We start from the raw sequence: 17,081 nt of genomic DNA on the forward strand, positions 1-17,081 counted from the left end.
GTCCATGATCCGGCTGAAGTCTTCTATCAAGCGGCATCTTCAATCTTCTTTCTTCTGGATCCATGTTCATCCTGCCGACGCGGAACATCCATCTTCACTGACGACTTCCCGATGAATGACGGTTCCTTTAAGGGACGTCATCCAAGATGGCGTCCCTCGAATTCCGATTGGCTGATAGGATTCTATCAGCCAATCGGAATTAAGGTAGGAAAATTCTGATTGGCTGATGGAATCAGCCAATCAGACTGAAGTTCAATCCCATTGGCTGATCCAATCAGCCAATCAGATTGAGCTCGCATTCTATTGGCTGTTCCGATCAGCCAATAGAATGCGAGCTCAATCTGATTGGCTGATCGGATCAGCCAATCGGATTGAACTTCAATCTGATTGGCTGATTCCATCAGCCAATCAGAATTTTCCTACCTTAATTCCGATTGGCTGATAGAATCCTATCAGCCAATCGGAATTCGAGGGACGCCATCTTGGATGACGTCCCTTAAAGGAACCGTCATTCGTCGGGAAGTCGTCGGTGAAGATGGATGTTCCGCGTCGGCGGGATGAACATGGATCCGGAAAAAAGAAGATTGAAGATGCCGCTTGATAGAAGACTTCCGCCGGATCATGGACCTCTTCAGCTCCCGCTTGGATGAAGACTTAAGTCGGATCATGGACCTCTTCAGCTCCCGCTTGGATGAAGACTTCAGCTGGATTATGGACATCTTCAGCCCCCCGCTTGGGCTTGGATCAAGACATCCGAGGCTCTTCTTTACCGATCGGTGAACCCAGTGTGGTGAAGACAAGGTAGGGAGATCTTCAGGGGCTTAGTGTTAGGTTTATTTAAGGGGGGGTTGGGTTTGATTAGGGGTATGTGGGTGGTGGGTTGTAATGTTGGGGGGGTATTGTATGGTTTTTGTTTACAGGCAAAAGAGCTGAATTCTTTGGGGCATGCCCCGCAAAGGGCCCTTTTCAGGGCTGGTAAGGTAAAAGAGCTTTTCTATTTTAATTTTAGAATAGGGTAGGGCATTTTTTTTATTTTGGGGGTCTTTGTTATTTTATTAGGGGGCTTAGAGTAGGTGTAATTAGTTTAAAATTGTTGTAATATTTTTCTAATACTTGTAAATATTTTTTTATTTTTTGTAACTTAGTTCTTTTTTATTTTTTGTACTTTAGTTAGTTTATTTCATTGTATTTATTTGTAGGTATTGTATTTAATTAATTTATTGATAGTGTAGTGTTAGGTTTAATTATAGATAATTGTAGGTAGTTTATTTAATTAATTTATTGATAGTGTAGTGTTAGGTTTAATTGTAACTTAGGTTAGGATTTATTTTACAGGTAATTTTGTAATTATTTTAACTAGGTAACTATTAAATAGTTATGAACTATTTAATAGCTATTGTACCTGGTTAAAATAATTACAAAGTTGCCTGTAAAATAAATATTAATCCTAAAATAGCTACAATATAATTATAATTTATATTGTAGCTATATTAGGGTTTATTTTACAGGTAAGTATTTAGTTTTAAATAGGAATACTTTATTTAATAAGAGTTAATTTATTTCGTTAGATTTAAATTATATTTAACTTAGGGGGGTGTTAGGGTTAGGGTTAGAATTAGCTTTAGGGGTTAAAAAATTTATTAGAGTAGCGGTGAGGTCCGGTCGGCAGATTAGGGGTTAATACTTGAAGTTAGGTGTCGGCGATGTTAGGGAGGGCAGATTAGGGGTTAATACTATTTATTATAGGGTTATTGAGGCGGGAGTGAGGCGGATTAGGGGTTAATACATTTATTATAGTGGCTGTGAGGTCCGGTCGGCAGATTAGGGGTTAATAATTGTAGGTAGGTGGAGGCGACGTTGGGGGCGGCAGATTAGGGGTTAATAAATATAATATAGGGGTCAGCGGTGTTAGGGGCAGCAGATTAGGGGTACATAGGGATAACATAGGTGGCGGCGGTGTGCGGTCGGCAGATTAGGGGTTAAAAAATTGTGGGGGGGGTGTGGGGGGGCCTCGGTTTAGGGGTACATAGGTAGATTATGGGGGTTAGTGTACTTTAGAGCACAGTAGTTAAGAGCTTTATAAACCGGCGTTAGCCCAGAAAGCTCTTAACTCCTGACTTTTTTCTGCGGCTGGAGTTTTGTCGTTAGATTTCTAACGCTCACTTCAGCCACGACTCTAATTACCGGCGTTAGAAAGATCCCATTGAAAAGATAGGATACGCAAATGGCATAGGGGGATCTGCGGTATGGAAAAGTTGCGGCTGGAAAGTGAGCGTTAGACCCTTACCTACACGACTCTAAATACCAGCGGTAGCCCAAAACCAGCGTTAGGAGCCTCTAACGCTGGTTTTGACGGCTAACGCCAAACTCTAAATCTAGCTGAGTGATTGCTTGAATTTTACTGGGTTCCATGCCTATACCAGATGGAGAGATTCTGTATCCTAAGAAATTGATGTTTTCTGTGTTAAATGTAAATTTTCCAATTTAGCGTAGAGATGGTTCTCTCTTAATCATGATATAACTGCCTTAACATGTTTAACATGTTCCTAGGGATCATTTTTGAGTAGATGAGTATATCATCTAAATAGATAACTTAATGAACGTCAAGTAGGTCTCTAAAGATGCTGTTCACAAAGATTTGGAAAGTTGCTGGAGCGTTACAGAGACCGAATGGCGTGACAGTGTACTCGTAGAGTCTGTATCTGGTATGGAACTCTGTCAGTCATTCGTATCCTTCTTGGATTCTAATGAGGTTCTAAGCACCTCTTAGGTCAAGTTTGGTGTAAATCTTGTAACCTTGTAACCGTTGGATCAATTCAGGAATTAGCGGCAAAGGATATCTATCCTTCTACGTGCGTTTGTTTCATTCCCTATAGTCAATTATAGGTCATAGAGTGTTCTCCTTATTTTTTACAATCAACTTGATGAAATAAACTCACCCGGGGAACTCTTAAAAAATCCAAATGCTTTATTTCCAATAATTTAAAATCTTTTGCAGCAGCAAAAAGAAAAATAGAGTATTTTCTTCAAACACTCATATCGACCAACGGTAGCGCCAAGGGGTCAGCTGACGCATTTCGACTAATCACCGTAGTCCAAGCTGTATGACCCACTATACACCCCCCCCCGTTCATTTAAAACAGTTAATCACATTTCATTGGTTGCTCTAAACATGACGCTACAAGTTCAATTCATTGATACATTTCATCAATATAAAAACAATTCTTATGTTCTTTTCTCACAATACAAATTGTTTCAATTTAATTGATAAAAAGTTAAACAATATTAGTGGCTGCCTTATTTGAACTTTGACTACTCATTGCTCCTTGGGATATACAATATCTCATTACTATATGTGGTGAAGCATAATACATAATATGATTTACAAATGCTATGTACACTTTTTCTTCCGTTCCTTTCTTTTGTACTTTTGAATAGTATTAGCTTCCCATATATGATTTAAAATTATGAATTAATTTTTAATTTTGCTTATTTGTTTTTTTCACTTTTTCAATCCCTTCATGACTAATACAAATGCTCTATTTCTTAGCTGGTTATATTCATATCCAACTTGTTTTTTGCCAAATTTTACTCATAGAAGATTTAACACCTAAGCTGGAACTGTCATAACTCTCTTATGTTTCACAATATTACCTACAATACTATACGTCCTTCTACTTTATACCCTGTTTCATGTCTGCGCCGGAATTGTCATAACTCTTTTATATTTCATAATGTTGTCTACATTGTTTTAGTATGCATCTACTTTTCACTTTGCTTTAGTATGCATCTACTTATCACATTTTGGGTGTGTATTATCAATTTATTGCCAAAAGTTAATAACGTCTGATTCCAGATTCAATCCTTTTGAAATTCTGGTGTGTAACTTTATCATCCAGAACACCTCCTGTTTTGATAAGAGGTAGTTTATATCCCCCCCCCCCTCTTTTCGGGGTTCTTACCTTCTGTATAATTGTCCACCCTAGTGTGTTAGGAATTTTATTATGTTTTCTAAGAAAGTGTTCAATTAGAGGTGTAGTCATTTTACCTGCTTTGATGTTAGTTACATGCTCCCTAATACGACTCCTCACCTCCCGAGTAGTTAAACCTGTATATTGGATATTACATGTTTTACAGGTAATGTGATATACACAATTGGTGGCCCTACAATTTAGACATTCTCTATGATTAAACACCTTACCAGTGGCTTCACTTTTGAACTGGTTCCCTGGGATAAGGTACTCACACGCTGTGCAGGTATGATTACTGCATGGGTACACTCCTACACATGTTAACCATGAGCTCATAATTTCTCTACTTTCCTGTAGTTTTGTTGGTGCTACTATATTTCCTATAGTCTTTGCTTTTCTATAGGAGAATTGACACCCCTTCTTTGCTATGTTGGCCAAGCAGTCATCTGCACTCAATATGGACAGGTTTTGTCTTATAATTTCACACACAGCGTGATACTGATCACTGTAATCTGTCACAAAAAATATACCTTGGTCAGAGTTTGAGTTATCTTTTTTTCTTGGTTTATTTTTCAGTAGGGTTTCCCTTTCTACTTTGTCTACCTCTTTCTTTGTGTTTGTCACCATTTGCTTGTTGTACCCTCTCTCTTTAAGTCTTTTTCCTAGATCTTCAGCTTGTTTATTGTATTCTCTTAGGTCAGTACAATTACGCCTTAACCTTACAAATTGACCCTTGGTGATGGCCTTAAAAATGCCCTTAGGGTGGCAACTGTCTGCGTGGAGTACTGTATTCCCTGAGATGGGCTTCCTAAATATAGTACTTGTTATTCCTTCATTCACTGAACCTGTAATTTTAATGTCTAAGTATTCCACACTCTTTTCTTCAAATTGATATGTAAAACTGATGCCCAGACTGTTATTATTTAATTCATTCACAAATTTCTCTGCTGACTCCTTGTTTCCTTCCCAGATTATTATCAGATCGTCTATGAATCTTCTATAAAATTTTATCTGTTGCTTTTGGGCCCCACCACCTCCAAAGATGTGGAACAGCTCCCACCAACCCATGAACAGGTTGGTGTACGAAGGGGCAAATTTTGCCCCCATGGCTGTTCCACATCTCTGGAGGTAGTAGGCTCCCTCAAACAAGAAGTAGTTCTGTGTCAAGAAAGATTTTGTTATCTCCACTATGAAGCTTATGTGGGGACTACTATATTTGCCTGATCTCCTTAGAAAAAATTCAATGGCTTGTAGGCCCTTATCATGTTTTATAGATGTATACAGTGCTTTTATGTCTATGGTTAACCAACCATAGCCCTTTTTCCACTGAAAGTCTTCCAACAGATGTAAAAGATCTTTTGTGTCCCTCGGGTAGCTATATAGTTCTAGTACCATTGGCTGTAGAATTGTGTCGAGCCATTGTGATAGTTTTTCAGTTATAGACCATATACCACTTACTATAGGTCTTCCAGTTATTTCTGTGAGGGATTTGTGCACCTTAGGCAGATGATTAAAGCTTGGAACAATTGGATGTTCCACAATTAAATATTCTGCTGTTGTTTGGTTAAATAAACCAACTTCTATTCCTTCATCTACCAGGTGCCCCAGCTCCCTCACAAATCTATTAGTTGGATTACTGTGTAGTTTCATGTACTGTGTTTGGTCACTTAGTTCAAGTTGTCTAAAGGCTTCCTCAACAAACCACGTCCTATCCATAACCACTATGGATCCACCTTTATCTGCATTCCTAATAGTGATGTCTCTGTTGTTACTTAGCTTATATGTTAGATTTTTCTTAGTTTTATTTGTACTGTTTGACAACTCAGCTCTTTCTCTACTCTCCTCTGAAAAGTCCCTAGAATTGGGCCTCTATCTTGTATGGGGTAAAATTTTGACTTATTTTTAAAGCTTGGTAATGTATTATGCTGTTGTTGAGAGTCTTGTATACATAATGTGTTCTCTGAGAGAAGAGTCTCCAAGGTTACCACATCACATGTTTCTGTGAATGATAATTCATTAACTTGTTGTTCACTTAAAATTTGAGTATCTCTCTCGTTGATCACATTACTTTCACTATTTGCAAAATGTTTCCTTAGAGTAAGGTTTCTAATTAGGCCATTGACATCAATTAGTGTTTGAATTAAATCAAAAGATGTTGAGGGTGAAAAACCCAAACCCAGTGGCAATACTTTATTTTGTTCATATGTAAGTGTATGTTTTGAGAGATTGATTACACTTTTTATTGGTATTTCGTTTGTGCAGGTACTCTCCCCCTGCTCCCTCTGCGTAACTGATATCTCTCTTGTGGGGGGTTGTAATGATTCTGTTTGTTCCATTCCTCTCTGTCTTGTCCCCCTCTCCCTCTGCCTCTTCTGCCTCTTCCTCCCCATCCTCCTCCCCTGGGTCTCCGTTGGGGCATGGGAAAAACCTGTTCTATATCATTTTCTTCTGATATTCTATCTGATAATATAGGGGTATTTTCAACATATTTACTCAATTCATTCGTTCTTTTAAGAATCGAGAGAGTAGGTGGGGCTGAGGCTTTTGGTCTGACAACTTCATAATTCTGATCAAGTCCCTCTATTGGGAACAATATATTCTCTTCCCCCCCAGATGCAGAGTCTTCCCCCCAAGAATCTACTTCACTGTCTGAAAATGTAAAGGGATTGTGTGATGTGTGATTGGGCCTGAGCTAATCTCCAAACCGTCAATCACTCTTACTGAAACAAGGTTTTGTTTTGCAACCAAAGGTATTTTATTAATTTTAACAAAAGATACATCAATGTAATTAGAACATGCTCTTGAATCAATCACTGTGTCAATTGTACCCTTTTTTTGCTTCATAAGACTAGGGCAGTCCTTCACAGTGTGAGTTTTCCCGGCACAATACATACATACATTTTGAAGTCTTCCTCTGTTCTTTTACTCTAGGGAGAGTGGTCCCCTGATAAACCCTATGTCCATGGGCTCATCTGGGGTTCTGATAGCTGACTGAGACCGGTAGTGGGGCACTATCTTATCTTGTTTTTTAGTATGACATTCTTGTGCTGACCTTTCTAAGTGTCTCTCTCTGATACGTCTATCTATGGATATAGTAAGTGTCATAAATCTATCTAAGGAATCAGGAAGCACAACTGCAGCTAACTCATCTTTTATTGAGTCTGATAACCCAAGTCTGAACTAATTTTTAAGTGATATATCATTCCAAAGGGTATCTTTCATCCACCTCTTAAATTTAGCTGCGGAATCTGTTGGCACTCTACAAATAATAATAATAAACATAAATCTGCCTGTTTGTAGAGAGAATCCGTGTATTAGCTGAAGATTCTTTGTCTCAATATGAGAGCAGGAGAGGATGGGCTGCAGATGATGGTGTCAGACTCAGTGAGAGGTCTGTGCAGTTCAGGAAGCCAGAGGAACTGTGCTGCAAGAGAAAGTGCTGAAAACAGGAAGTTTGAGAAATTACCAAGCGCTTAGGAACTGGCAGATGAGGCTTATATAGGGAAACAGCTAGAAATTAAAGGCTTATACCCACAGCATGAGATCAGGAGTGGTAAGTTGTTACAATAGCAAATGCATATAGCGCATGATTGCAGCCATGCATATTAAAGTAACAGAATATGGGGACAGTCAGCGCACATTTTGATCACTGTTAGGACATTAGGTAAATTCTAAATCCAAGAACCAAGTTCTCCACTAGATTTTTCCAATGTGGAGTTTGCTTTTATTCATGTGCTAAACAGAGAATTGGTGATCACTTACCCTGATAAGCTATCAGTCCATATAACATTTTAAAAAATTAGGGAAAAATCTATACTCCAATATAGTTGGTCAGACCTCTAGAGATCCCGAGTAAGGGAACACGTCAGAGATACAAAGGATTTTGTCAAAGAATCTGCTATTGCAAGATATCACAACTTGTTCCATATGACGAATGTCTTTAATATGACAGTTAAAGTGATTGACAAAGTAATCCCACCCCTAAGAGGTGGCGATAAATACAAACTGTTACAAAAACAGGAACTGTACTGGATTTACTAGTTGCGAACCATTACCCCCACAGGGTTAAACCGAGAATGGGATAGGAGTTATTTTATAGATTAGCACTTTAGCTCTGTTCACGACATTATTTGTTCACTTGTATGTAAACTATTATGCTACATTATTTTTTAATTCACTAGTAGCATTATCTTGTGGAACCAATATTTGAAATATACCCTTCATGTATAGAGCCAATGTATCATAGTAATGTTGTCTAAGGAGCCCTTAAAGGGACATGAAACCCAAATCTTTTCTTTCATGATTTAGAAAGAGCATGACATTTTAAACAACTTTCTTATTTACTTCTTTTATGTAATTTGCTTCATTCTCTTGATATACTTTGCTGAAAAGCATATCTAGATAGGCTCAGTAGCTGCTGGTTGGTTGCTACACACAGATGCCTCATGTGATTGGCTCACTCATATGCATTGCTATTTCTTCAACAAAGGATATCTAAAGAATTAAGCAAATTAGATAATAGAAATACATTAGAATGTTGTTTAAAATTGTATTCTCTACTTGAATCATGAAAGAAAATGTTTGGGTTTAGTGTCCCTTTAATGTCCTAAATAAGGTCATGTCCATTGATCAATAAAACAGATTAATAAAATAAAATAGAATAAAATAAAATAAATCAAATAGTATAGGTTGAGGTAAATTCCTCTAAATGCAGATTCATTGATAAATATGGTATCAATTCAAACATTTATTGATATACCTATGAATTATTATTTTCATATTTCATTATTTATTTTTTCTGTAATAGGCTAACATTGCATGTACTGATATAACATACCTAGCTTGAATATGTAATGCATTTTGGATTCAGACTTCATTCATATATATATTTTTTCTTTAATACTAGCGCTTTTTTGTCCCATATTTGTGTCATTTGTTGGGGGTTTAACTAATATATCCTTGTCATGTTCTATCAGAAGTCATTTTGGGTATTGCAGTCCGCCGCCTAAAAGGATGACTGCAGCTTCTTAACTTGTGTTTCCAGCGAGCCGGAAAGATCAGGGGTGGATTGCAGCATCCACTACCCCTTGGTGTATGGTACGGCACACAGGAGAACCGTTTCTCGAATGCCCAGCTGATGTGGAACATAGAACACCATGACATTTTTAGAATTCTGTATAAAGGGTGGCCCACTAACTTGGTTGATTTATCTCTTTATTGTGTCATATGTATTGCAATCACAGAACCCAATAATTGCATAAAGAGATAAACCTCCTATTACGTCTATACGTTCTCTAATGTAATAAACTTTAATATATAAAACACACCACCATGCTTGGTAGAAAGACAGGTCACGGTTTATTAATATAAACTTAATTTAACTAAAACGAATATTGTCACTATTAGTCAACTCTTTAATCAAATAAATAACTGAGCTTGTAGCAAGTTTATCCAAACTGGTGGCGACATCTACTCACTACCTTAACCCCTACTGACAGATGGTCAAGGCCCCTACAGTGCTTGCAGCGAGCTCTTCGGCCTGCAGTTCGTAAGGGAGAGGAACCCCTAGGCTGGCACCTAGTGGACATCACTAAGCTGTCACTCTGCTCTCTCAGTGCCCACTCTTAGGGCCTTGTCCGACCACTAGCTAGGGTATATCACAACCAGTCCAGTAAGGCGACCCCTACTAACGAGTCGTACCACATGCATGTAAAATGTGGAAGACTATATTAAGGGGAGGCCTGGGCTTACAGGGCTAGCCCAACTAAATCTACCCAAGCCGGGAGAAAGCTATTGTCCCTTACTATATCTTCCTTGTTGCTGCCACGTTTCTGCCTCCAGGGCCAGGCAGGGAAAATTCCTGGACACAGGAAGAGGCTGGATCCACTGCAGCAGGACCCTATAAAGGTAAGAAAACGACACCCGCCCCCAAACTTGCAAAAATCTAACAAAACACTTAGAACACTCCAGACTTCAAGTCAGTTATCCCTTAATTTTTCTACAGGCCCACTAGAGGGACTTCCACTGTCTAATTCAGCTATGATTTAATTACAGCTGATTTAAATAATTTAAAACACGTTAGCATTAATTTCTGGCGCAAACTGGTAATAAACAGATCTGAGGATATATCCTGGCAAAAAGGATGAAAAGCTCATCGCCTAAATTTAGAGTTCTGCGTTAGCCATCAAAACCAACGTTAAGGGGTCCTAACGCTGGTTTTGGCCGCCCGCTGGTATTTAGAGTCAGTCAGGAAAGGGTCTAACGCTCACTTTCCAGCCGCGACTTTTCCATACCACAGATCCCCTTATGTCAATTGCGTATCCTATCGTTTCAATGGGATCTTCCTAACGCTGGTATTTAGAGTCTTGGCTGAAGTGAGCGTTAGAACTCTAACGACAAAACTCCAGCCGCAGAAAAAAGTCAGGAGTTAAGAGCTTTATGGGCTAACGCCAGTTCATAAATCTCTTAACTACTGTGCTCTAAAGTACACTAACACCCATAAACTACCTAGGTACCCCTAAACCGAGGTCCCCCCACATCGCCGCCACTCTAATAAAATTTTTTAACCCCTAATCTGCCGACCGCACACCGCCGCAACCTACATTATCCCTATGTACCCCTAATCTGCTGCATCTAACATCGCCGACACCTACATAATATTTATTAACCCCTAATCTGCCCCCCCAATGTCGCCGCTACCTTATCTACACTTATTAACCCCTAATCTGCCACCCTAATATAGCTACAATATGACAAACTATTATATTGTAGCTATTTTAGCATTTATATTTATTTTACAGGCAACTTTGTAATTATTTTAACTAGGTACAATAGCTATTAAATAGTTAATAACTATTTCATAGCTACCTAGTTAAAATAATTACAAAATTACCTGTAAAATAAATCCTAACCTAAGTTACAATTAAACCTAACACTACACTATCAATAAATTAATTAACTAAACTATATACAATTATCTACAATTAAATCAACTAAACTAAATTACATAAAAACCCCCCCCACTAAATCACAAAAAATAAAAAAAACATTACAAGAATTTTAAACTAATTACACCTACTCTAAGCCCCCTAAAAAATAACAAAGCCCCCCAAAATAAAAAAATGCCCTACCCTATTCTAAAATAAAAAGTTAACAGCTCTATTACCTTACCAGCCCTTAAAAGGGCCTTTTGCGGGGCATGCCCCAAAGAAAACAGCTCTTTTGCATTTAAAAAAAAACATACAATACCCCCCCCCAACATTACAACCCACCACCCACATACCCCTAATCTAACCCAAACACCCCTTAAAAAACCTAACACTAAGCCCCTGAAGATCTCCCTACCTTATCTTCACCACACCGGGTATCACCGATCCGTCCAGAAGAGGGTCCAAAGTCTTTATCCTATCCGGCAAGAAGAGGACATCCGGACCGGTAGACATATTCATCCAGGCGGCGTCTTCTATCTTCATCCATCCGGTGCGGAGCGGGACTATCTTTGGGACATGCCCCGCAAAAGGTAAGGTAAAAGAGCTGTTAAATTTTTATTTTAGAATAGGGTAGGGCATTTTTTTATTTTGGGGGACTTTGTTATTTTTTTAGGGGGCTTAGAGTAGGAGTAATTAGTTTAAAAGTCTTGTAATGTTTTTTTATTTTTTGTAATTTAGTGTTTGTTTTTTTTTGTAATTTAGATTAGTTGATTTAATTGTAGATAATTGTAGATAGTTTAGTTAATTAATTTATTGATTTTGTAGTGTTAGGTTTAATTGTAACTTAGGTTAGGATTTATTTTACAGGTTATTTTGTAATTATTTTAACTAGGTAGCTATTAAATAGTTATTAACTATTTAATAGCTATTGTACCTAGTTAAAATAAATACAAAGTTGCCTGTAAAATAAATATAAATGCTAAAATAGCTACAATATAATTATTAGTTATATTGTAGCTATATTAGGGTTTATTTTACAGGTAAGTATTTAGCTTTAAATAGGATTAATTTATTTATTAAGATTTATTTTATTTCGTTAGATTTAAATTATATTTAATTTAGGGGGGTGTTAGTGTTAGACTTAGCTTTAGGGGTTAATACATTTATTATAGTGGCGGCGAGGTGTGGTCGGCAGATTAGGGGATAATAAGTGTAGTTAGGTAGCGGCGACGTTGGGGGGGGGCAGATTAGGGGTTAATAAATATAATATAGGGGTCGGCGGTGTTAGGGGCAGCAGATTAGGGGTTCATAGGGATAATGTAGGTTGCGGCGGTGTACGGAGCGGCAGATTAGGGGTTAATAATAATATGCAGGGGTCAGCGATAGCGGGGGCGGCAGATTAGGGGTTAATAAGTGTAAGGTTAGGGGTGTTTAGACTCGGGGGTTCATGTTAGGGTGTTAGGTGCAGACTTAGAAACTGTTTCCCCATAGGAAACAATGGGGCTGCGTTAGGAGCTGAATGCTGCTTTTTTGCAGGTGTTAGGTTTTTTTTCAGCTCAAACAGCCCCATTGTTTCCTATGGGGATATCGTACACGAGCACGTTTTTGAAGCTGGCCGCGTCCATAAGCACCGCTGGTATTGAGAGTTGCAGTGGCGGTAAATTATGCTCTACGCTCCCTTTTTGGAGCCTAACGCAGCCTTTCAGAGAACTCTAAATACCAGCGTTGCGGGGGAAAAAAACACGCGTAGCTAACGCACCCCTTCTAACGCAAAACTCTAAATCTAGGTGTAAGTTTTTAATTCCGTGTGGCAAACTCTGTGGGTACTAGCTGTTCCCTAATTTGACTCTCAGACTCTGTGGCTTCTTACAAGCCATATAGGTCCAACTTTTAAGGAACATTTCTAAAATAACTAACTAGGGTAGACTAGTATTGCAATAACTGATACTTTATTTGTGAAATATTTCTTGTGTGAATATATTCAGAAGAATAAACAATGCATATAAAACAATAAAATACTGACATCCTGTGTGCGCAAGATTTTAGTACAATTTCATTGTCCCTTCAGACCTCCCGCTAACATAATCATTGCCCAGAGGGACATGGTTCACAAATAGTAAACCTGTCTGCACAGAATCACAACTTGTAGGCAGCATTCACTGGCTGTATTAATCATTGCACAAACGGATGCAAATGCAGACCCGCCCCCTGCTCTTGCACGATTGGCCCAGGGTTAATCACCAAGTCAGATCAGCCCAGGGTAATTTTATCCACCGCTTCTGAGCTCCGGAGAGGGTTAAAGAAGCAGCTGTTTAAACTACTGCTTTATAAATATCAGTTACCGTTGCGAAATAGCACGTCTTCAACTTAAAGGGGTCTCAGAGGTCTCGATTGAAACTGGGCCCACACATCAAGGGGGCCCATCTGGCCCTGCAATTAGTAGTTGTGTATCTATGGGAGATGGGCTTAACCTGCATCATGTCAGGCCCACTCTGTGCCTCCTCTTACTGCAAAACAGGGAGCACAGAATATGGATCTGCCTTTACAAATTAAATGGCAACGTTTCCAAGATGACGGTCACAGTGTTTTTGTACAGAAAAACCTTACCCTTATAGGCACAGAAAGGCTGCGCTAGTGCAAATTCTCTTCCGAAGACTAACCATATGGGATGGTTGACTCAGTCACAGAAAAGCAGCTCCCACTGCTCCTATGTGGCTGCAAGCTCAAACTCTGTTAAGTGTAAGGGGCCCCCGCAGCTGACTTTGCTCCGGGGCCATGTGAGGTCTAGTTACCCTTGAGAGGCACATTTGCCCTTTAATAATAGTGGTCCATAATATACCCAAACCACTTTTTTTCATTTTTTGGAGAAATGGAAAAGGAAAACGAGTGCTAAATTGAAATAATAAATATAGAAAAATGTTATCACAATGCTGCTCTAACCAAAATGCTAAATATTTCTAGGACATCCAGGTTTATAGCTTAATAAATAAAGTTTAAACTGAAATGCACAATTCCCATGTTGAAGATCTTGGTTTGTTTGATTGGAGACTAAGAGCAACGTAACCATTTCAATTTTACCATCATTTTATGTAATCTTCCAGTATCCATATTAATATTCCCATTTCATGATTTTGAACAAAGTATTGTTAAGTAATGGCAAAGAATGTGACACATGGAGATCTCGCACTGAACTGACTACACAGCAGATGCGCAAATACAAACTGTCTCCCAGCAGGCTCTAATTGGCTTCCATTAACTCTGTGTTCTGACATAAATAAAAGAAACGCTTAAAAAAACACAAAATTGTTGTGTAGGCAAAAAAAAAAGCAACTTTTATGGAATGGCAAAACTAGATAACTATGCTCCTGGCTACAGGCTTGTATTCAGTTATTTCCTCTGATAATGAACCCCAGGAGTCCGTTTGTAACTGAAGTGGAACATCTGCTATTTGTGCTGTCAATGGCTCTCCAGAGACTGTCTCCTTCAAGGGGTATTGGGATATATTAATATGATGATTTCTGAATTAAGTTTACATTTTTTCCTTTTATTTTTAAAGAAAAGGCAACTCCTGAAACAGTATAATTTAAATCCTTGTATACCCCACCTTAGCTTGACCAGCCTTAGCTTTTTTACAGCCCTTGTTAAGAAACTTACTCATAAGTGATGCTGCACAACTTGCTTGTTGATCAAGTGATGCTGCACAACTTGCCCATTGATCAAGTGATGCTGCACAACTTGCCCATTGTTCAAGTGATGCTGCACAACTTGCCCATTGATCAAGTGATGCTGCACAACTTGCTTGTTGATCAAGTGATGCTGCACAACTTGCCCATTGTTCAAGTGATGCTGCACAACTTGCCCGTTGATCAAGTGATGCTGCACAACTTGCCCATTGATCAAGTGATGCTGCACAACTTGCCCGTTGATCAAGTGATGCTGCACAACTTGCCCATTGATCAAGTGATGCTGCACAACTTGCCCCTTGATCAAGTGATGCTGCACAACTTGCCCGTTGATCAAGTGATGCTGCACAACTTGCCCCTTGATCAAGTGATGTTGCACAGCTTGTCTGTTGATCAAGTGATGCTGCACAACTTGCCCCTTGATCAAGTGATGCTGCACAACTTGCCCGTTGATCAAGTGATGCTGCACAACTTGCCCCTTGATCAAGTGATTCTGCACAGCTTGTCTGTTGATCAAGTGATGCTGCACAACTTGCCCCTTGATCAAGTGATGCTGCACAACTTGCCCATTGATCAAGTGATGCTGCACAACTTGCCCCTTGATCAAGTGATGCTGCACAACTTGCCCATTTATCAAGTGATGCTGCACAACTTGCCCATTGATCAAGTGATGCTGCACAACATGCCTGTTTATCAAGTGATGCTGCACAACTTGCCTGTTGATCAAGTGATGCTGCACAACTTGCCCCTTGATCAAGTGATGCTGCACAACTTGCCCATTGATCAAGTGATGCTGCATAACTTGCCCATTGATCAAGTGATGCTGCACAACTTGCCCCTTGATCAAGTGATGCTGTACAACTTGCTTATTGATCTGTAAAGCTTAGGATGTGGAGTGAACCATTGGTCTCCTTATTTTGTACCATATCATCTCCTTTTTAGACCGTATTGAGTCCCCCAAATACTGTTTAACCAAGCATTAGAAAATCCACTTATTTAACCATTGGCTGCAAAGGGCTACAATAAAGAAGAACTACACAATTTGAAGTATACATTAGGAAAAATAAAATGATCATTACTTCATACTGTATATAAAATCCAACCAATTAATGCTATACAAACAATGTAGCATTTTTGCGTTTCTGCTTAATGCCACTGGATGTAAAGACATTTTAGACAAATAGGTGCTTCCAACTTTGTGGAAGTTTGGGGAAGGCCCTTTCCTGTTCCAGCATTTTTGCACAAAGCAAGGTCTATGAAGACATAGTTTGCCGAGTATGGAGCGGAGGAACTTGAGTAGCTTTCCTAGAGTCCTGACTTCAATCCTATCTTTAGGATGAATTGCAATGCAGAGTGTGAGCCATACCTTCTTGTCCAACATCAGTGTCTGACCTTTGGCTTAATAGGCACAAACTCCCACAGACACATTCCAAAATCTTATGGAAAGTCTTCACAGAAGAGTTGTGGCTGATTTAACCACAAATGTGAGGCTAACTTCGTATTAATGCCAAAGGTTTTGGAATTAGATGTCCAACAAGCTCATATAGGTGTGATGGTCAGGTGCCCTTATCTAGTATTTAACCTATTGATACCATACAGAGAAAAAAAAATATATAGCATTTTTGGCTTTCAGCTTTCCTTAAAGCGCATAGTACATCATTGACTATGTCTGTAAGCCAAAGGACAGAGGGTCTGGTTAAAATGATTCTGAAGCTATCATAAATAAGAAAAGAGAGATGCACTCAGCTGAGACAGAACAAAAGATAGAATAACTTCCATGCCTGTTCATTTTCATTGTCACTTAGGGTGCATACTTTAGCACACTATGAGGCCCATTTATCAAGCTCCAAATGGAGCTTGTGGGCCCGTGTTTCTGGTGAGTCTTCAGACTCGCCAGAAACAGCAGTTATGAAGCAGAAGTCTAAAGACCGCTGCTCCATAACCCTGTCCGCCTGCTCTGAGCAGGCGGACAGGAATCGCCACAATTCAACCCGATCGAGTACGATCGGGTTGATTGACACCTCCCTGCTGGCGGCCGATTGTCCGCAAGTCTGCAGGGGGCAGCATTGCACCAGCAGCTCTTGTGAGCTGCTGGTGCAATGCTGAATACACTGCTGAATCAGGTCCGCAAGACCTTTGATAATTCAGCCTCTATGCCTGTTCACAGAGAAAAAATATCCTGTAGCATATCAGTCTGACCCTGCACAAAGACAGTCTAGCACCGAAATACAAGGCAATTCTTCTCTGAACAAGGGAAACAACAAACCCCAGACATACGTTTCAGCCTTCTATGGGCCTTGTCAGTGAGGTGCAGTTGCATCTCTCTAGGGACATGTGTGCAAGGAGTCCACGTTTGGTTTCTCCTTTTACTCTTAGGGAGACCTAAGAGCAATTTACATAAATAGCTTTTATTCTGTCTCAGTTGAGTGCGTCTCTCTATTTTCTTGTTTTTATGCAAATTACTCTTGGGTCTCCCTATGAGTAAAAAGGGGAAAGCA

This window comes from Bombina bombina, chromosome 7 (assembly GCF_027579735.1).
Source record: "Bombina bombina isolate aBomBom1 chromosome 7, aBomBom1.pri, whole genome shotgun sequence".
NCBI lineage: Eukaryota > Metazoa > Chordata > Amphibia > Anura > Bombinatoridae > Bombina > Bombina bombina.